General features: G+C 50.3%; 1 protein-coding gene across 5 annotated transcripts in view; it reads left to right on the forward strand.

The window, feature by feature from the left end:
• The first annotated feature begins 7,913 nt into the window (after nucleotides 1-7,913).
• Nucleotides 7,914-22,728, forward strand: part of nr2c2 (nuclear receptor subfamily 2, group C, member 2) — a 413,970-nt gene continuing 399,155 nt past the window's right edge. For all 5 annotated transcript variants that reach the window (XM_038810866.1, XM_038810865.1, XM_038810869.1 and 2 more), the window contains exon 1: nucleotides 7,914-8,103. The gene's annotated coding sequence lies outside the window, so the exon portion shown is untranslated. The remainder of the gene's footprint in view (nucleotides 8,104-22,728) is intronic.

Raw genomic sequence — 22,728 nt, forward strand, 5'->3', positions numbered from 1 at the left:
TAGTATCTCGGGTTCAGCCGCTGCCCAAATATATCAGTTCACTCACCCTCCCAGAGCGCAATCCGACCGCTCCCATTCAGCTCCTCACTCTCACCGATCCTGTAATGTAAGTTTTTAAAAATGGGGAAGCTTACCTTCCCGACAGCCCCCTGGTTACTGATCTCGCTGCTACCGCTGATAAACTGAAGGGAAGACTCCGGAATGCAGGGGTCCATCCATGTGGCGGACACATAGTTGGCTGCCATGTTGGGTGCCCCCTGGACAAAGGGAAACTCCAGAGTGCAGGGGCCCGTCCTCTCATAGTGAGCGCGTCGACCATTTTGGACAGGCCCCTAACAAAGGAAATCCCCGCAGTGCACGGGCTCGTCCAACAGGTAAATATGGGTGGTCCTGCAGGACCTGGGGGGGGGGAGGGGTCAGAAATAACCCACCAGGATTGTTACCTGGAATGTAAGGGGACTTAACGGCCTCTGAAAAGATCCAGAGTCTTCGTCCACTTCAGAAGCCTAAAGGCCGACACAATCTACCTACAAGAGACGCACCTGAGGGAGAAGGACCGTGCAGCTAGTAAGGAAGGGCTGGGTGGGACAGGCGTACCACTCATGTTACGGGACGAGGGCGAGGGGAGTGACAATACTGATTAACAAGAGGGTGATATTCACAGAAATCAAGACAGTTCCGGACCCAGGGGGAAAGTACGTCATGGTCAGAGGTGTCCTGGAAGGGGCACCAGTCGTATTGGCAAATGTGTACGCTTCCAAATGGGACGACACAGAATTCATAAAGAAGACCATGGCGGAAATCCCTGACATTGACACACACTGACTGATTATGGGGGGGGGGGGGGGGGGGGGGGCAACTTTAACTGTGTGCAGGACCCACTGAGCGACCGATCAAATCCCAGAACGGGGAAAAAGACTGGCATGGCTCGGGAACTGGGAGCCTTTATGGAGCAGATGGGGGTGGTGGACCCATGGAGGTTCCTACACCCAGGAGACAAAGAATTCTCGTTCTTTTCACAAGTGCACAAGGTGTACACCCGTATCGACTTCTTTGCAGCGGGGAAAGTAGTGCTTCCAGGATCACGGGAGCGGAATACTATGCGATTGTTATCTTTGACTACGCTCACATTACATGGATGTGAGGTTGGAGACAGGTCGTGCCCAGCGCCCCACATGGAGGCTGAACACAGACCTCCTGCCGATAGGCCTTCTGCCAAAAAACATTGCGGGCCATAGGCGATTACTTTGGTAACAACCAAAACGGGGAAGTCTCACCCTCCACGTTTTGGGAGGCACTGAAGGCCGTGACCAGAGGAGATATCATAGCCTACAAGGCAAGCAGAGATAGGGAAGAGAGGGTGGCCTGGCAGCAGCTAGTAGGTTCCATTCCTGAAGTCGATAGAAAGTTCTCTGAGGCCCCGATCGCAGAGCTGGCGGAGAGGAAAATGTTGCAAATGGACTTTAACCTGCTGTCCACCAGGAAAGCAGTGTACCCACTCCGCCAGACACAGGGGCCTTCTACAAAGGGTGGGGGGGAGAGCTTGAAGCACCAATAGATCTCGCAGAAATCATGGAGAGCATCAGTTCTATGCAGGTAGGCAAGACATCGGGACCGATGGGTTCCTGGCGGACTTCTATAAAAAACTTGCACCAGTCCTGGCCCCACACCTAAGGGACACTTTGCCTCCCAGGCTAGCACAGGCCACAATCTCACTGATACCCTAAAAGGATAAAACCCGACGGAATGTAGATCATATAGATCCATTTCGCTGTTGAATCTTGATGCAAAAATACTCTCAAAAGGTCCTGCGTACCGAAGGTGGTCGCAGAGGACCAAACGGGCTTTGTCAAGAGTAGGCAAGTCACTGCGAACATCAGGCAGCTGCTGAATGTAATAATAAGCCCCCCGGTCGAGAACGCCAGATATGGTTGTCTCCCCGGACGCAGAAAGGGCCTTCGACAGAGTCGAATGGAAGTACCTCCTCGAGGTACTGGAACGGTTTGGGCTAGGAGGGGGATTCACCGCCTGGGTGAGGCTCCTGTACAACGCTCCCAAAGCGAGTGTCTGAACTAACACCACCAGCTCTGAATACTTCCAGCTATAGAAAGAACAAGACAGGGTTGCGTGCTGTTCTCACTCTTGTTCGTGCTAGCGATCGAATCCCTGGCAATAACCCTGCGGGACATGAAAAGCTGGAAGGGCATCCGGAGAGGAACATAGAACGATACAGCGCAGTACAGGCCCTTCGGCCCTCGATGTTGCACCGACATGGAAAAAAAACTAAAGGCCATCTAACCTACACTATGCCCTTATCATCCATATGCTTATCCAATAAATTTTTAAATGCCCTCAATGTTGGCGAGTTCACTACTGTTGCAGGTAGGGCATTCCACGGCCTCACCACTCTTTGCGTAAAAAACCCACCTCTGACCTCTGTCCTATATCTATTACCCCTCAATTTAAGGCTATGTCCCCTCGTGCTAGCCACCTCCATCCGCGGGATAAGGCTCTCGCTGTCCACCCTATCTAACCCTCTGATCATTTTGTATGCCTCTATTAAGTCACCTCTTAACCTTCTTCTCTCTAACGAAAACAACCTCAAGTCCATCAGCCTTTCCTCATATGATTTTCCATCCATACCAGGCAACATCCTGGTAAATCTCCTCTGCACCCGTTCCAAAGCTTCCACGTCCTTCCTATAATGAGGCGACCAGAACTGTACGCAATACTCCAAATGCGGCCGTACTAGAGTTTTGTACAACTGCAACATGACCTCATGGCCCCGGAACTCAATCCCTCTACCAATAAAGGCCAACACACCATAGGCCTTCTTAACTACCCTATCAACCTGGGTGGCAACTTTCAGGGATCTATGTACATGGACACCGAGATCCCTCTGCTCATCCACACTACCAAGAATTTTACCATTAGCCAAATATTCCGCATTCCTGTTATTCTTTCCAAAGTGAATCACCTCACACTTCTCCACATTAAACTCCATTTGCCACCTCTCAGCCCAGCTCTGCAGCTTATCTATGTCCCTCTGTAACCTGCAACATCCTTCCGCACTGTCTACAACGCCACCGACTTTAGTGTCGTCTGCAAATTTACTCACCCATCCTTCTGCGCCCTCCTCTAGGTCATTTATAAAAATGACAAACAGCAACGGCCCCAGAACAGATCCTTGTGGTACGACAGAGCCCAGAGTTTCACTTTTTGCAGATGATCTGTTCCTCGATGTCTCAAAGCCTCAGGAGGGACTGAAGGCAATACTGCAGATCCTGAAAGTGTTTGGAACCTTCTCGGGCTACAAACGTAACCTGGACAAAAGTGAGGCATTCCCAGTGAACCCAAACGGGGGAGGGGCAGAGCTGGATGGGCTCCCATTTAAAACGGCCCAGAACAGATTCCATTACCTGGGGATCCAAATAACCAGAGACTGGACACAGATCCACAAGTGGAACCTGACCAGCCTGGCGGAGGAAGTAAAAAGAGACCTATAGAGATGGGGCTCACTCCCACTTTCCCTGGCGGAAAGAGTGCAGACGATATAGATGAACATGCTGCTAAGGTGAAAAATGAAAAAATGAAAATCGCTTATTGTCACGAGTAGGCTTTAATGAAGTTACTGTGAAAAGCCCCTAGTCGCCACATTCCGGCGCCTGTCCGGGGAGGCTGGTACGGGAAGGGATCCATGCCAATCTTCCTGTTTAGATCCATGCCAATCTTCAACCCCAAGACCTTTTTCCAAAATGTATACGGTCTAATTATGGTGTTTGTGTGGGGGTAAGTACCGAGAATTCCTAAACCGACACTGCAAAGAAAGAAAATCAAAAGTGGCTTGACTTTACCAAACCTGCAATACTACAACTGGACAGCAACGGCAGAAAGAGTGAGTGGTTGGGTACCCGACTCAGAGTGGGTACAGATGGAGGAGGTCCCGTGGCTACAGCAGCACTCCAATCCCCTGAACAAGATATACAACAAGCTCAGTGGTTGCAGCCACGCTGAGAGCGTGGGCCCAACTGAGACAGCATTTTGGGCTAACCAAGATGTCCCCCATCATCCCCACCTGTGGCAATCACAGATTCCCCCCAGTCATGCTAGATACCACCTTCAAAAGATGGAGGCGGGACGGGAGCACACTGACAGTCAGGGACTTTTACATAGGGCATAGACTGGCGACTGGCAACACTGGACGAACTCATGAAGAAGTGGAAACTACCAAAAGGACAGGAAATGAGACACCTTCAAATAAAACACTTCCTACGCAAGGAGATAGTAGGGCCTCAGAAACCACACTACTAGAGGACCTGATAGGCACAAGCAGCAAAGGAGGGGGACTCTGTGGAAAATATACGGACAGTTACTGGACAGAGCTCGAACACCACTGGACGAGACCAAATGAAAATGGGAGGATGAACTGGGGATAGAGGTAGGGTGGGGATTCTGGAGCGAAGCGCTGAGCAGGGCTAACTCCACCTTCTCCTGCACAAAGCTCAGCCTAATGCAGCTCAAAGTGGTGCACAGAGCGCACCTGACCAGAAACCGAATGAGCAGGTTCTTCCCGGAGGTGGAGGATAAATGTGAACGGTGACAGAGAGGCCCAGCCAACCACACCCACATATTCTGGGCCTGTCCCAAACATGCTGGGTGTCTGGACAGCCTTTTCCGAGGCAATGTTCAAGGTTGTGGGGGTGAGGGTGAAGCTATGCCCAATTGTGGCAATCTTCGGGGTATCGGAGCAGCCAGAATTACATATGGGGAAGAGGGCCGACGCCCTTGATTTCGCTTCCCTAATCGCACATTTCCCTAACCGAGAATCCTGCTCGGCTGGTGATCGGCAGCACCACCCACCGTTGCAGACTGGCTCGCTGACCTCTCGGAATTTCTCCACCTGGAGAAGATTAAGTACGCCATCCGAAGGTCGGAGGAAGGCTTCCCAGATACTTGGGGGCAGTTTGTCGGCCTGTTCCAAAACCTGTTCGAGGCCAGCAACAAGGACTAAGATAGTAAAACAGGAAAGAGAGGAAGTAAAAGAGGGAAGACAAGGAAAAAAAACAAGATAGATGGGAGAACCAAAGGAATGCGCAACCCCGGGGAAGGAGAAGAGGAAAGTCACAGGAAAAGGAGAAGAGGTGGGGGGGGAACCCCCTCCCCAATCACAAAGCAAACATAACCGAAGACGACGGGGGGTGGGGGGTACGACACAAGACAAGGGGAAGGGGGCATGGAAGGCCATAGGCCGGCGAAATGTATATAAAATTAATTAAAGGAAGGATAGGATAAACTTTTCTGTGCAAGTAAATTAACGCGGTTAAAAAACTGCACATAACTATTTATAAATGTGGAAATTGCCAATAAAAAGATTTTTAAAAGGGTGCATCTCCACCACACTTTAGTACTTCCGCGGAGATTCCATCTGTGCCAGAGGCCTTGTTGTTTTTCAGCTGTCAGATGGCTTTTTTGACCTCATGGCCGAGCTGGGGTTGCACTGAGATGCTGGCAGGTTGCGGGATGGTATCGATAACACTTGTGTTGAAGGCTGTATCTTGATTGAGGAGGTCCTCGAAGTGCTCTGTCAAGCGTGCGTTGACTGCGTCTTTATCTTTGATGAGTGCCTCTCCGTTTTTGGATCTCAGGGTACCTGGGTAGTCGGACCATAGATACATAGAAGATGGAGGAGGCCTTTTGGCCCTTCAAGCCTACTCCGCCATTTATCACGATCATGGCTGATCATCCAACTCAAAAGCCTAATCCTGCTTTCTCCCCATAGCCTTTGATCCCATTCTCCCCTAATGCTACATCCAGCTACCTCTTGAATATATTCAATGTTTTCGCATCAACTACTTCCTGTGGTGATGAATTCCACAGGCTCACCACTCTCTGGATGAACAAATGTCTCCTCATCTCTGTCTGAAATGGTTTACCCTGAATCCTCAGACTGTGACCCCTGGTTCTGGCCACACCCACCATTGGGAACAAATTCCCGGCATCTACCGTGTCTTGTCCTGTTAGAATTTTATAAGTCTCTATGAGATCTCCCCTCATTCTTCTAATCTCCAGCGAGAACAATGCTAACTTAGTTAATCTCTCCTGATATGACAGTCCCGTCATTCCTGGAATCAGTCTGGTAAACCTTCACTGCACTACTTCGAGAGCAAGAACATCGCAATGGAGGTCAACATACTATTAGCCTTCTTTACCGCCTGCTGCACCTGCATGCTAACCTTCAGCGACTGGTGCACAAGGACACCCAGGTCCCACTGCACAGTTCCCTCTCCCAATTTCAACCATTCAGGTAGTAATCTGCCTTCCTGTTTTTGCTTCCAAAGTGAATAACCTCACACTTATCCAAATTATACTGCATCTGCCATTGATTTGCGCACTCGCCCAACATGTCCAGATCATGCTGTTGGGATGGTTTTGATTGTGCTTTAGAAGCCTCACACATTGTGGTTGTTGGCAAATTGCTGAATCTCCTGGCCTCTTTCCATCCACCATCTGTTCTTTAGGTGATGAGTTCTTTGTTGCACCTCAGCTGTCAGCTGCCTGTAAGCTTGTTTCCTCTCACTCCGGTTTTGGTGGAGCTGTCAGTTTAGGAATGCCTTGTGCGTGGGATCAAGGAGATTCTCGATCTACTGATCATGAAATGAACTGAAATGAAAATCGCTTATTGCCACGAGTAGGCTTCAATGAAGTTACTGTGAAAAGCCCCTAGTCGCCACATTCCGGCGCCTGTCCGGGGAGGCTGGTACGGGAGTCGAACTGTGCTGCTGGCCTGCTTGGTCTGCTTTAAAAGCCAGCGATTTAGCCGAGTGAGCTAAACCAGCCCAGCTAAACCATTCTCTTTGAACTAGTTTTGGTGTTGCCTGGTCGAGAGCCCGAGTGTCTCTTTGCAGGTGCTGACAATGGGGTTCTTAAAGCAGACCAGGAATTGTGGGCGTTCTGCGGCTCTGACTCGTTGGTTGTCGCCATGTTAGATGTGTGGCGCCGACTGAGTAGCTCTTTTTCTCAGGGTCTTGAATCCAGCAACTTTGAGTCTCGTGTGGCAGAATATCTTCTGCCTGTGCCGGTTTGGGGCCAGTCTGATGAAGATGCGAGAACGGATTAGTCAGTGACCAGTCCAGCAGTCATCAGTTAAAGTTGTGGGTGATGCGGACTTCTTTGCGGGTCCTTTCCCGGACCATGATATAGTCTATTAAGCTTGGAGTGAGGATGTTGCAGTGAGGTCTTCTGCTTGTCCCTGTAGCAGATCAGGGTATTTGTGATGACCAGGTCATGTTCTAAACATTTTGTCAGGAGGAGGACTCCGTTGGCCCAGTAAATACATCAAATGAACAGTAATTGTGTTTTAACTCAGCGTTGCCCTGCCATTCCTCTGATAGATAATAAATAAGCTACTCACTTCCCTTCTGTTGATATAATTTATTAATCTTAAGTTCATGGAAATGTTTTACTTAAAATTTTCATCAAAATAAATACTGGTTAATTTCCCAGATCCTTTTACTTAACGGGAGACAGGTGCCCAGGATGATCTTATTTGATACAGCAACTTAATGTGTTAATGCACATTTGGTGTGGTCGTCACCGTCGAATCTCGGGCGAGCTCCATCAGGGCGGGAAATGCTGCAAGATTCCTGCCCAACCTTCCGGAAACAGCGAAGGGCGCCGCGGTTTCCGGAAATAGCCGAAGGGCGCGAGGTTTCCGGAAATAGCCGAAGGGCGCGAGGTTTCCGGAAATAGCCGAAGGGCGCCGAGGGTTCCGGAAGCAGCCCGAAGGCGCCGCAGTTTCCGGAAATAGCCGAAGAGCGCCGAGCTTTCCGGAAGCAGCCCGGAGGCGCCGCAGTTTCCGGAAACAGCCGAAGAGCGCCGAGGTTTCCGGAAACAGCCCAAGGGCGCCGCCAAGCACACGTGGGATGCCAGGCTGTACCAGCCAATGCCAGCAGCCGGCCCGCGCATGCGTACAGAACGCCTCCTTCCGCTGACTTGATCGCTAATCCATGCGCCAGGGAAAAAAAAGCGCCAAGGTCATGAACTATGACCTCTGAAGGGAAGAAAATGGTTTTAAAAAACATGAAATAAAGCGATTTTCTGCAGGTAAGTGCGACTATGAGCCAGTCCGGCCCGCTCCGGGAGCTCGGTGATAAACTCGGGCCACTGCTGCTGAAGTCCTGGGATTCCCAGCTGATGGTGAACCGATCTCGGGGCCCTGCTAAAGTTGAGGTAAAAGCAGGCGAAAGAGAGGGAGCGGTTGGAGCGGTTGGGGCGGGGTTTCCGGAGGGTGGGGCGGGGTTGCCGGCGGGGCGGGGCTCATAGAATCCCGACAGTGCAGAAGGAGGTCATTTGGCCCATCAATTCTGCACCTACCCTTTGAATGAGTATGATGGTCCACCTGGCCCTATCCCTGTAACCCCAAACCTGACCTGCACATCCCTGGCCACTAAGGGGCAGTATAGCATGGCTAATCCACCTAACCTGCACATATTTGGACCGAGGGGGAACCAGAGCACCTGGAGTAAACCCACGTAGACCTGGGGAGAAAGTGCAAACTTCACACAGTCTCCCAAGGCTGGAATTGAATCTGGGTCTCTGGCGATGTGAGGGAGCAGTGCTAACTAAAGTGCTGCCGGTGGGTCTGGATTCCTGGCAGAGCAGGGTTGCTGGTCGGGTTCCCGATGGGTTGGGGTTCCTTGCAGGTGGGCATTGTTGTTGATGGCGGCGTAGGGGTTTGTCAGTGCTCCTCCCTCCAAAGCGACCTCAATATCAGCTACGGAGCAGGGGGTCCCAGAGTATTTGACAACCGCTTCGGCCATTCACATAATTCGGCAGCTGGTGAGCAATTGGTGATTAGCCATTCAGCTGTGGGCAGTAGCGGGACCTATTCTGGCTGACCTCCCATGCGTTGCTTTAGTTAGAATGTCTGCTCACAGCTCCCTTCCTATAGTTATCGGATGGAGAGATGTCACTTTGTTTTAAACAGTAGTGAAGTAAAACAATTAGTTTGAATTAGGTCACCTCTGTTGTCTGCAGTTGTGGAGCAGCAGGGAGCAAGCAAAGGGCAAATAGGCCTGCACAGTTTGTGGGAGTCTTTGGAAAAAGCCAAACATAAGGTGGAATTGGTTGCAAAGCCAAGTTGGTTAAGAGGGGCTGGGCTGATGGATGAGAATCATATTTGATACAGTTAGGTCATCCATGGAATTGCATAGTGCATCTTTGTTATGCTGTTTCATGTCAGGAGGGTGTAATCAATCACGTGTGTCTGGACTTTATAGGAAATGAGTGAGAGTTCAAAATCCTAACAGCAAAATTCCTGCCCATGATAACTCAGAAGTGTGTTGGGGAGATCGTGAATTGCTCTCATGTAACTAATCTCGAGTTCTGTTGTCTGGGAGCGTCATATTTTTCCTTCCCGTTGCTCTATGTTTGGTTTTACCTTTTGTTTCTGCAATTACACTATGAAGCTAATAGTGTTACTGCATTATCTTCACCATTGTGTGCAGAATTGTCTTACAAATTTACATCGGCTGTTTGTATTATAAATAAAGACGGATTTATACAGTAAAAAAATTACCATAAAGGTGAAGCATATGTAAGATTTTATTGCAAAATCATCCATGGATTTTCTCACAACGAGCAAGAGATTATAGTTACTTTCATACCTGGTTGTCTTTCATCTCATCTGGGGCTGGATTCTCCAGTTGCCAATGCCAAAATTGCATTCGGCAATAGGCCGGAGAATCCCAAGTTTACAACCAACTCGGGGGTGGTGCCGCTATCACGATGCTCCGCCCCCTCCAAAGCCACGCCACGCCACGTATTGATGCCCTCAAGACATTGCCTGAGACCTGCCCCCCCCCCCCCCGATGCTCCGCCTTCGACCGGCTTTGTTCCCGACGGAGTGGCTCGCGTGTGGTCCTGTCCGTAGGGAACTCGCGTGGTGGCTACCGGACTCAGTCCAACGCAGCTACAGTCGGGTGGAGGGCCGATCCACGGGCATGGGGGGGGACATTATTCGGGAGGGGGGGGGGCCGGCACTATGGGGGGGTGGTCCGGGGCGTGCAAGCCCACCGCCATTTAAAATTTAGCCATGCTCGACCTCTATGGTGTTTTTAAAAGAACTGTTTGGAGCACATGTGGTGGGTGGGCAGGTTCCATTAGAAATTCTTGTACCGTTGTAATGTTTCATAGGCGTTTTAAAATTCTTCATCTGACACCTCAGAATTCCGTGCTCCACATCATACTTTGGAGCACGCCCAAGAGAGACTCATCCGTAGAATCATGTGTCTCACCTGGCCTCCAAACACGTGTTTGTTCGTTACACCAATTCATAGGATTCATTTCGGATTAATTCAATTCGGATTAAACGTTGAGTCTGGTCTCTTGGCCAGGATGGTGATTCGGGAGTGGGCATGAGCGGTTGATTGCTGTGGGGATGGCGGGCTTATGCTAACGGGTGAGTGGGGAAGGTCTTGTAAATCGTGCTAGTCTTCAACAGTGCACAGATCACTGGGAATGTCTTGTGGGTGTGTCAGGCTGGTGGGAGGGGTGTCATCCTCTCCCATTGCTAATACAATGTAGTAGCCGTGGCTGTTTTGAACTCCATAAACTTTAAGTTGGTTGATGTGGAACCAACTGGTCTTGTCGTTTGGGTACAAACTTTTATGAACCGAGGGCTAACCTTGTCAGCGTGTTGTAGGGGCCAGATAATTTAGGGGCTAGAAAAGAACAGAGAGATCAGAACTTGCTGCCTGACTGTATTCTACTGGGTGCACATGTTTGTCGAAGTAGGCCTTTCTCTGCAGCACGGTAGCACAAGTGGATATCACTGTGGCTTCACAGGTTCCAGGTTCGATTCCCCACTGGGCCACTGTCTGTGCAGAGTCTGCACGTTCTCCCCTTGTCTGCGTGGGTTTCCTCCGGGTGCTCCGGTTTCCTCCCACAGTCCAAAGACGTGCAGGTTAGGTGGATTGGCCATGATAAATTGCCCTCAGTGACCAAAAAGGGTAGGAGGGGTACGGGGATGCGGCGGAAGTGAGGGTTTAAGTGGGTCGGTGCAGACTCGATGGGCCGAAGGCCTCCTTCTGCACTGTATGTTCTATGTTCTGCTTCTTCCTCGCGCTAAATCGGACAGCAGCAACCAGTTGGGCCGCTTTGAGATCCTCAGTAATCTGCTGAACGGCTTTCTCATGAGTGAGAGCTGTGATAGCATGGTTGGCCAGGTCAAGTCCGAACAAGTACCCCACACCCCTCATCGGTCGGCCTGCCATGAGTGTGTGGGGGGTGAAGCTGGTGGAGTTAGAAATTGTGTTTTGAATGATCATTAGGCCGAAGGGGAGCACTGTGTCCCAGGTTGTGTTATTCTGCTGCACTGTTTTCCTAGTGATAGATTTAAGGGTGCGATTCATCCTCTCAGTGATGCCACTGGACTTGCTTTATCCCAAATGTAGCCATTACGTTTTCCATGACCCACCCAGTGAAATGTGTCCCTTGATCGGATGTTTTGCTGCGAGGAAGATCCCATTGTGTAAAGATCTGGTGGGCAAGGATTTTAGCGGTGGCCTTAGCTGTGTTGTAGCAGGTCGGAAGTGCCTCAACCCATTTGGTAAATGTATCAATAATGACCAGGACATACTTAAAGCTGTTTCTGCATGGTGGGAGCGGGCCAATGTAATCCACCTAGAGATTTGTCCAGGTGCCTTCCACGGGACAGGTGTGTCTCAATTGTCCCTTCCTGGTGTACCTGTCGGGGCCATTCTGTGCACAAATGAGGCAGTTTTTGATGTATTGCGTTACATCGTCCCATAATTCCAGCCACCATCATAGTGCTTTGATGTGTTCCGTGGTTAAGAAGGGAAGGAGGCAGAAGACGGAAAATTATAAGCCGGTTAGCCTGAATTCAGTCATTGGTAAGATTTTAGAGTCCATTATTAAAGATGAGATTGTGTAATACTTGGAAGTGCATGATAAAATAGGACTGAGTCAGCACAGCTTCGTCAAGGGGAGGTCACGTCTGACAAATCTGTTCCTTGAGGAAATAACAAGGAAGTTAGACAAAGGAGAACCAATGGATGTGATTTATTTAGATTTCCCGAAGGCCTTTGACAAGGTGCCGCATAGGAGACTGTTAAATGAGTTAAGAACCCATGGTGTTAAGGGTAAGATCCTGGCATGGATAGAGGATTGGCTGACTGGCAGAAGGCAGAGAGTGGGGATAAAGGGGTCTTTTTCAGGATGGCAAAGGTGACTAGTGGTGTACCTCAGGGGTCTGTGCTGGGATACATTAATGATCTGGAAGAAGGAACTGAAGGCACTGTTGCTAAGTTTGCAGATGATATAAAGATCTGTAGAGGTAGTATTGAGGAAGTAGGCGGGCTGCAGAAGGACTTGGACAAGCTAGGAGATTGGGCAAAGAAGTGGCAGATGGAATACAATGTGGAAAAATGTGAGATTATGCACTTTGGAAGGAGAAATACTATTTTCTAAATGGGGAGATGCTTCGGAAATCATAAGCACAAAGGGACTTGGGAGTCATTGTTCACGATTCTCTGAAGGTTAACGTGCAGTCAGCAGTTTGGAAGGCAAATGCAATGTTAGCATTCATGTCGAAAGGGCTAGAATACAAGACCAGGGATGTACTTCTGAGGCTATTTAAGGCTCTGGTCAGACCCCATTTGGAGTATTGTGAGCAGTTTTGAGCCCCGTATCTAAGGAAGGATGAGTGGCCTTAGAAAGGGTTCAGAGGAGGTTCATAAAAATTATCCCTGGAATGAAGAGCTTGTCGTATGAGGAGCGGTTGAGAACTCTGGGTCTGTACTCGTTGGAGTTTAGAAGGATGAGGAGGATCTTATTGAAACTGATGCTGCGAGGCCTGGATAGAGTGGACGTGGAGAGAATGTTTCCACTTGTAGGCAAAGCTAGAAGCAGAGGACACAATCTCAGACTAAAGGGACGATCCTTTAAAACAGAGATGAGGAGGAAGTTCTTCAGCCAGAGGGTGGTGAATCTGTGGAACTCTTGGCCGCACAAGGCTGTGGAGCCAAATCACTGAGTGTATTTAAGACAGAGATAGATAGGTTTTTGATCAATAAGGGGATCAGGGGTTATGGGGAGAAGGGAGGAGAATGGGGATGAGAAAAATCAGCCATGATTGAATGGCGGAGCAGACTCGATGGGCAGAGTGGCCTAATTCTGCTCCTATGTCTATGGTCTTATGAATGAAAATGAAAATCGCTTATTGTCACGAGTAGGCTTCAATGAAGTTACTGTGAAAAGCCCCTAGTCGCCACATTCCGGCGCCTGTCCGGGGAGGCTGGTACGGGAATCGAACCGTGCTGCTGGCTTGCCTTGGTCTGCTTTAAAAGCCAGCGATTTAACTCAGTGAGCTAAACCAGCCCTAGTGGTGGTGGTGCCTATCACCTGGTGTCCCTATCTGTCGTGGATTTGGTAGATGAGCTGATTTTTGTCTTGGATGGGGCCTATGTAATTGCCATTCTTCAAAATTAAGCTGGCCTGTACAGTTAATTTGTCCCTCTATTTATCGTGTGGTGCTGTGTAGGTGCTATCTAAAATTGCTTTCAGGGATTCGTCCATGCGTTGGGCCTGGCTAAGTCACCTTTGTTGGTCTGGGAGACGGTTACTGCTTTTAAGGTTCACCTCCGGGTGGTTGCCAGAAGTGTCCGTTACGGGCGCCGGCTTCAACTAAGGCGTCTGCCTTGCAGTTGCCAGGTTGGGAGGTCCTGTGGTGACTTTTAACTTTGGTGATGCTGCATGTGCGGCCGGTGGCTTCCTTTAAAATGTATTCCAATAGTGGGACTGATGGTAGGGGCTTTCTGTCTGCCGAGACAAAAGTTCATGCTTGCCATAGGGGAAGGAACTCTGTCAGGCTGTTCCACACATACATACTGCCCAAATGTATGTCAGCGGGTGTTGGGAATGAGTCAGGGTGGGTGACCACATAAGCTGTTGCTGCGAGTTCGGCGGCTTGGGCTCACAGGTGTCCAGGTAGTTTGAGGGCTTCTTGTTCCACTGGGCATTCCTGTGCATCCTCCGTATAAATGCCACGACCAGTTATTCTACTCCCATCCTCAATCATGGAGGAGCCATCTACATACATTTTAACATATTGTGTGTTCCTGGTAGCTGCCTGTCTGTTGCCTGCCTGTGGCTCCTAATGGTTTGGGAATGAAGGGATCGTGGGATGTTTGGTCGCGATTACCTGGCACTCATGTGGGGCTCCTCCGTAATACAAGTTGTCAGCTAGAAACGTGGACACTTTAGTGAGAATAATAATAATCTTTATTGTCACAAGTAGGCTTTCATTAACACTGCAATTAAGTTACTGTGAAAAAACCCTAGTTGCCACATTCCGCTGCCTGTTCGGGTACACAGAGGGGTGTTCAGAATGTCCAATTCACTAGGGCGGCATGGTAGCACAGTGGTTAAAACTGTTGCTTGACAGCTCCAAAGTCCCATGTTCGATTCCCGGCTTCGGTCACTGTCTGTGCGGAGTCTGCACGTTCTCCCCGTGTCTGCGTGGGTTTCGTCCGGGTGTTCTGGTTTGCAGTGTGCTACCGTGCCGCCAACAAGTCAATGTCAGGAGTGGGATACTGTAATGTCCCTACCCTGCAGTGGTAGTGTCCAACGTGCAGCACGGACCTGGCATACTGAACAATCTTTGAGTCGACCGTCTAAGAAGAGTTGGGTCAGGGTGTGTTCCGTGAGAATAGTGACAGGCATGTGTCCGGTAATGTAGGCAAAATATTGGACAGCCCAAAATACTGCGAGCAAGTGTCATTCACATTCAGAGAAGCCTTGCTCTACGGGATTTGGGAGACTAATACCTCGGGGTATTTTGTAACTATACTGCCTACGCAAACCTGTATCGAGGCCGTGATGTAGCTTTCCTGCATGTGCCCAATCAATTTTGATTCTCGGCTTGGGTCACTGCCTGTACGGAGTCCGCACGTTCTCCCCCTGTCTGCGTGGGTTTCCTCCGGGTGCTCAGGTTTCCTCCCACAGACCAAAGATGTGCAGGTTAGGTGGATTGGCCGTGATACATTGCCCTTAGTGTCCAAAAATTGCTTCTTTGAAGACATTTGGCAGCAAAAGGTAATGTACGGATTAGATGAGAGAGAGGAGGTGAAACTCATAGTGATGTGCTTAGTCAGCTCATGAGTTCAGCCCTGCCATCTCACCTCCTCCTTGAACTCACATCCTCCATAACTCCACTCCCACACCCTCGCTGATCGTACATCCTCTCTGACCCCACATCTTCCCTGCCACCTGTCTCAAAACCTCCCTGATCCCACCACCACATCCTCCCTAACTCCACATTAAAAAAATTATTAAAGACATTTTGCATATGTACATAGAAATATTAGAAAACCACGGATCGAAAAGCATAGGCTAACCACACCCCTGATGTCGAGCCCACAACTCTTTTTTTTCTCTCTCTCTGTCTCCTCTCCCCCCCACCACCACTACACAAAGATAAATGAAAGAAAAGTCCTGCTGATGCCTTAATTCACTATTAACTTTAAAGACGTCGATAAACAGCTTCCCCCTCCAGGTGAATCCTGCCTCCACTTCCTGTAAGGCTCCATCCGCTCCCTCAGTTCCTTCAGATTGCCAAACCCTTCCCATAGGGGCTGGCTTAGCTCACTTGGCTAAATCGCTGGCTTTTAAAGAAGGCCAGCAGCACGGTTCAATTCCCGTACCAGCCTCCCCGGACAGGCGCCGGAATGTGGCGACTAGGGGCTTTTCACAGTAACTTCATTGAAGCCTACTCATGACAATAAGCGATTTTTATTTCATTTCATTTCATTTTCAGATACAAATCCCTCACCTTGACCAGCCCCACTTCCCTCCACCTCCTATATATGCCATTCACCTCCCCTGCTCAAACCCGCGATTCTCACACAAACACCGACATCCCCTCCATCCTAAAATGACTCCTCAACTGGTTCCAGATCTTCACCATGGACTGCCCTTCGGGCTCCTTGAATAACTGCTCGGCGCCATTGGCAACACTGCCATCACCATAGCCCTTAAGCTGGACCCCTTACAGGATTCTTCCTCCATCTTCTCCGCTTTCGCCGTAATGAAGCAGGTTCGGCAACGCCAAATCTCCCTGCTGCCTCTGTCTCTGTAGCTGGGTCCTCCTAACCCTTGGCACCTTCTCCGCCCATACAAAGTCAGAAATAATTGTGCCCAATTTCCGAAAGAAGGCCTTCGGAACAAAGATCGTGAGTGTCTGGAAAATGAACAGGAACTGCCGCAGAATGTTCATCTTTACCACTTGAACTCTCCCCGCCAAAGTCAATTGTAACGTATCCCACCTCTTGAGATCCTCCCTGGCCTCCTCCACCAACTTCGCTAAATTCCACCTGTAAAGCATCGGCCATTCCCTGTTTACCTGAATCCCCAGGTATTTGAACCTGTCTCTAGCCACCTTAAATGGCATGCCCCCCCTAAATTGGCTTGCCGTCGCAACTCATTCACCGGGAACATTTTGCTTTTTCCTACCTTGAACTTATCCTCCAAGAACACTCTAAACCTCCCCAACAGGCCACGATCCTCTCCATGCTCTCCAGCATAAAAACAGTAGGTCCCCAGTATAGAGCGATATCCGACGCTCCCTCCGTCCCCTCAATCCCCTGCCACTCTGCCGACCCCCTGAGAGCTATTGCCAGTGCAAACAGCAGCAGTGACAGTGGGCACCCCTGCCTTGTTCCCCTGTGCAGTTCGAAGTTCTGTGAGCCCATGTCATTAGTCTGCACGCTTGCCCTCCGTACCACATATAACAAGCGTATCCATGCCACAAACCTCAGCCGAAACCCAAACCTTCCCAAGACCTCAGGTACCACCACTCCACCTGGATGAATGTCTTCTCCGCGTCCATGGACACCACTACCTCTGGTACCTGAGTTCCCGACGGGGTCATAATTACATTTAACATCTTCCTTGTATTTCTAAAGAGCTCCGTAACCACCCGGGGACACAATCTTCCATCCTTCCTGCCGGTAGGTTAGCCAGCACTTTCATCTTTTTTCACAGTGTTATGGGCCTATGCGACCCACATTCCATTGGGTCCTTCCTGTTTTTTGGGATAACGTGATCGCTGCCTGCGTCATCGTCTCCAGCAGCTCCGCCTTCTCCCTCATTATACGCCCCCAAGGAGTTGCGGTGCCAGGTCCGTTGCGAACTCCTTATAAAGTTCTGCCGGATAGCCATCAGGCCCTGGAGACTTCCCCAAATTAATACCCCTGGTACTGTCCAATATTTCCCTCAGTCCCAGGGGCTATTCTAGCACCTGCCTCTTCTCTTCCTCCAGCTCAGTTAATCTAAAAACCGTCCCATGTCCGCCTCTTCACGGGCAGCACGGTGGCACAGTGGTTAGCATTGTTGCCTACGGCGCTGAGGACCCGGGTTCGAATCCCGGCCCTGGGTCACTGTCTGTGTGGAGTTTGCACATTCTCCCCGTGTCTGCGTGGGTTTCGCCCCCACAACCCAAAAGATGTGCAGGCTAGGTGGATTGGCCACACTAAATTGCCCCTTAATTGGAAAAAATAATTGGGTACGCTAAATTTATAAAAAAAACAAAAAAAAAAAAAAAAAAAATGTCCGCCTCTTCACCACCCAGGTCCGCCCTGTACAACTCCTTATAATATCATAGATTATCATAGAATTTACAGTGCAGAAGGAGGCCACTCAGCCCATCGAGTCTGCACTGGCTCTGGGAAAGAGCACCCTACCCAAGGTCAACACCTCCACCCTATTCCCATAACCCAGTAACCCCACCCAACATTAAGGGCAATTTTGGACACTAAGGGCAATTTATCATGGCCTAACCTGCACATCTTTGGACTGTGGGAGGAAACCGGAGCACCCGGAGGAAACCCACGCACACACGGGGAGGATTGCAGACTCCGCACAGACAGTGACCCAAACCGGAATCGAACCTGGGACCCTGGAGCTGTTATTCCCTAAACACCTCATTTATCTTCCCCGGCTCCAACACCACATCCCCACCCCAGACCGTATCTCAGTATTTCCCTGGATGGGGCCTGCCTCGGTAGCTGGTGCGCTGGCATTTGACTCACCTTCTTCCCGTATTCGTACTGCAGCCATCTTACCCAACGCAGCTGTCCTACTGCCCTCCCCGTTGTCTGCCTATCGAAATGCCCCTGTAATTTTTTTCCTCCTCCCCAATAGGGGACCCTCCTGTACTCCCTATCTACCTCAACTATCTTGTTCATGAGCCGGTCTTATTCCTCCCTCCTTTTACTAACCATAAGACATAGGAGCAGAATTAGGTCACTTGGCCCATCGAGTCTGCTCCGCCATTCAATCATGGCTGATATTTTTCCCATCCCCATTCTCCTGCCTTCTCCCCATAACCCCTGATCCCCTTATTAATCAAGAACCTATCTATCTCTGTTTTAAATACACTCAGTGATTTGGCCTTCACAGTCTTCTGTGGCCAAGAGTTCCACAGATTCACCAGCCTCTGGCTGAAGAAATTCCTATTCATCTCTGTTTTAAAGGATCGACCTTTCATTCTGAGATGGTGTCCTCTGGTTCTAGTTCTTCCGACAAGTGGAAACATCCTCTCCACGTTCACTCTATCCAGGCCTCGCAGTATCCTGTATTTCAATAATATCCCCCCCTCATCCTTCTAAACTCCAACGAGTACAGACCCAGAGTCTTCAACTGTTCTTCATACGACAAGCTGTTAATTCCAGGGATCATTCTTGTGAATCTCCTTTAGACCCTTTCCAAGGCCAGCACATCATTCCTTAGATACGGGGCCCAAAACTGCTCACAATACTCCAAATGGGGTCTGACCAGAGCTTTGTCTACATGAGCCTGAACGAGATAATCTCCCCCCGAACAGTGCTTCCCAAATGGTGGCCGCTGACACCTCCCCATTCTGGTTCAATTCCACATAATCTTCAATTGCAACCCGCATCTTATCACTTTTTTTTCCCTATACATTTAGAGTACCCAATTAATTTTTTTCAATTAAGGGGCAATTTAGCGTGGCCAATCCACCTAGCTTGCATATTTTTAGGTTGTGGGGCGAAATCCACACAAATACGGGGAGAATGTGCAAATTCCACACGGATAGTGACCCAGAACCGGGATCAAACCTGGGACCTCGGCACCGTGAGGAAGCAGGACTAACCCACTGCGCCACCGTGCTACCCTGCACCTTATCACAAAAGCCTTCATCTGCCAACAACCTTGAATCAAGTCCCCACCCCGGCCTCTGGTTCTGTCCCGATCTAAGCTGAATCTCCAGCCAGTGGGGCGCAAGGTCCGAAATTACTATCCCCGCATGCTCTGCCCCAACACCACAACCAAAATCTCCCGGCTCACCACAAAACAGTCAGTTCTGGAGTACATCCTGTACACGTGAAAAAAAGAAATACTCCCTTCTCCTGGGTTCTTGAACCGCCATGGGTCCACCATAACCATCTTTTCCATAAACCCACTGAGCTCCTTTGCCCTTTGTATCCTACCCATCGACCTGGGGCTCAACCTATCCACCCTCGGCTCTCGGACACAGTTAAAATCTCCTCCCATTATCAACTGGTGTGCGGCCAAGTCCGGGATTGCTGCCAGCAACCCCTTCATAAAACCTACATCATCCCAATTTGGTGCGTACACATTCACCAACACCACCGATGTCCCTTCTAATACCCCACTCACAATCCCATATCTCCCACCCGGGTCCCTCACTACCTTCGCGCTCACAAATGCCGTTTTCTTACTCATTAAAATTGCTACTCCCTGCAGCTTTGAATCAAACCCCAAGTGGAAAACCTGACCAACCCATCCCTTCCTTAGTCTAACCTGGTCCTTTACGCAGAGGTGTATCACCTGCAGAAAGACCACCTGCGCTTTCAAGCTCCTGAGCTGCGCAAAATCCCGAGATCTTTTAACTGGTCCATTGAGCTCTCGCACATTCCATGTTATCAGCCTTAACGGAGGCTTGCGCCTCCATTCCTCTCTACCGTTTGTCACCCCCCCCCCTTTAACTCTCATCCTGTTAATTCCACCCTGTACCTGGCCCATCCAAGATGGCCCCCTTCTCTGTACCTTACCATGCTCTTCTCCCATCTCACCTTGTCACATCACCCCCCCCCCCCCCCACATCCCCCACCCCATCCTCTACTCCAGGGGTGGGCAAACTACGGCCCGCGGGCCGCATGCGGCCCGCCAAAGGTATTTCTGCGGCCCACCAAGTCATTAAAAAAAAAAAAAAATTTTTTTAAAAAAAATTTTTTTTTTTTTTTTTTAATTTTTTTTTAAAGGTTAATGGGTGGGGGGGCTGTTGGGTTACTTACTGGTATAGGGTGGATACGTTGACTTGAGTAGGGTGATCATTGCTTGGCACAACGTCGAGGGCCGAAAGGCCTGTTCTGTGCTGTACTGTTCTATGTTCTATATGAGGCGCCCAGAATCATAACCGGGTGAAGTAATTATTTTACTTAATATACTATGCGGCCCTTTGTGAATTGTGAATTTCTGAATGCGGCCCTTGCACGCAAAAGTTTGCCCACCCCTGCTCTACTCAGTGAAGAAGAAGAAGGCTCCCTGCTGACCTTGCCCACCCCACCCAAACACGACTCATCCTGAACTCCGGGTCACCTTCCCCAAGAGCAAACAAATGAGAGATAAAACGCATACAGCCCCAGGAAACAGGAGGGGAGAGCGAGGTGGGGACAGTCATTCCCGCTTAAACTTTTCACCCCTGCTATACTGTCAACCCAACAGTAAATAACAAATAGGAAAAAGAACCCCCTCCAGACCAGGTGAAAATAAAACCCCCCACTCCACCAGTATTCCCAATCATTTCAAAGTGCCAGCACCTCAGTCCCCCAGAATTGTTCAATTCAGTTCTCCCCCAATTTATGCTCCTTGATGAAGCCCTTGGCTGCTTCTGGGGTCTCAAAGTAATGCACCTGGTTTGCAAACGTCACCCATAAATTCACCGGATAGAGCACTCCAAACCTGATCTGCCACCGATATCCGCCTTGGTCTTGTTGGAACCTGCACGCTGTGCTGCCAGCTCAGTTCCAATGTCCTGACATATTCGAACCTTCCCCTCCCATTCACAGTTGCGCTTCTTCCTGGCCCACAGCAAGATCTTCCCTTTCTCCACGAACTTTAGGGCGGGATTCTCCGGTCTCCGACGCCAAAATCGCGTTGGGTGATCGGCCAGACTCCACGTTGGCGTTGAAATCGGGGGCTCTGCCCCCTCCAAAGCGGCGTACTCGCCATATGGACAGCCTCAGGATATTACCTGAGCACCCCCCCCCAATGCTCCACCCCCAATGCGCCGAGTTCCCGACGGCATGGGTCACTAATGCTATTTTCTTTCAGGAAGTCGGCGTGGCGGCTGCGGACGGAGCCCAGCGGCACCACAGTCAGGGGAGAGCCGATCCGCAAGCAAGGGGGTCTTTGGCGGGGGCTGGGGGCACTGGTGGGGGGTGGTCCAGGGGTGGCGAGCCTGGCCAAAGGTGGTCACTATTTGGCAGGCTGGGTCCGCGCGCAACCGGCGTCATGTTGCATGGCGTGGCCGCTGCAGGCCGCCGTTATGCGCATACGCGGCCACGGACCCGGCAATTCTCCAGCCATATCCGCAGCTAGAGCCAGGTGCTCTACGCTGCGTGCCTGCTAGCCCCCCAACCAGGCGGGGGATCGGCGGCCGTTTTTCACCGTTATTTCGGTCGTAAATTGCCATCGTTCCCCTGCCGGCGTCAGCCAGTCTCAGAATCGGAGAATCCAGCCCATGAAGTTTCATGATCACTGTCCGAGGCATCTCTCCGCCTCTAGAAGTCTGCCTCAGAGACCCTGTGCACTCTGTCCATTTCAGAGACCTTAACCAGCACCACCTGCGCAGCCTTTCTTGAGGCTGGCCACTTTGACACGTATCTCGTGGCGCTCACACCTTTCACTCTTTCAGGCAGGCCCACTTTCCGCAGATTCTGCCTTCTCAAACTGTTTTCCTCCTCCCCCACCTTTGCTCTCAACGCCTTGCAAAAGTGTCCTAAGAGCCCCAACTCCACCTCCAATACCACCATCTGACTGCTGTGATTCAACATTACCCTCTCAATCTCCCGGATCTGCGACCCCTGCACCTCCAAATATTTCTCCACCCTCTCCATGGAGCCCTTCAGGAGTGCCACAGCCCATTCAATGGCTTGCAAACGATCTTGATGCATCTCCTTCGTCTAACTCACCCTTGATGAAGGCCATCAACTCCTCCACCTGGGGCTTTCCAACTTGTGCTGGCCCTTCCTCCTCTGCTGTTCTTCCACTGACTGCTGCGCCACAGGTCTTCTCCAACTCCTTGGCCAGGTCTTTCACTGTCTTCTGCCGGGTTTGGTAACCTGCGGACATACCACACCCGGGGAAACTACTCCTCTGACCTTCAACAAACCTTTCTGTTGAAGATGCACTCCACCCCTCCCCCAGTCTGTTCCTCAAACCCCATCCTCCCTAAACCCCAACATAGAAAATGCAAAAGGCACACTCACCCTCTGCATTCTCCTCATTGTAACCTTTGCCATTCCACCCACCTGTACAAGTGCCACACTCTATGAAAAACACCACTCCAAAGTTCAATGTCCCTTCTCTTCCACCTTTTAGATCACCACGCACTCAATCGCCGACCTAAACGGCTCGACCACCTTAGCCAGATCCTCTAAGGCC

Source organism: Scyliorhinus canicula, chromosome 11 (assembly GCF_902713615.1).
Source record: "Scyliorhinus canicula chromosome 11, sScyCan1.1, whole genome shotgun sequence".
Lineage (NCBI taxonomy): Eukaryota > Metazoa > Chordata > Chondrichthyes > Carcharhiniformes > Scyliorhinidae > Scyliorhinus > Scyliorhinus canicula.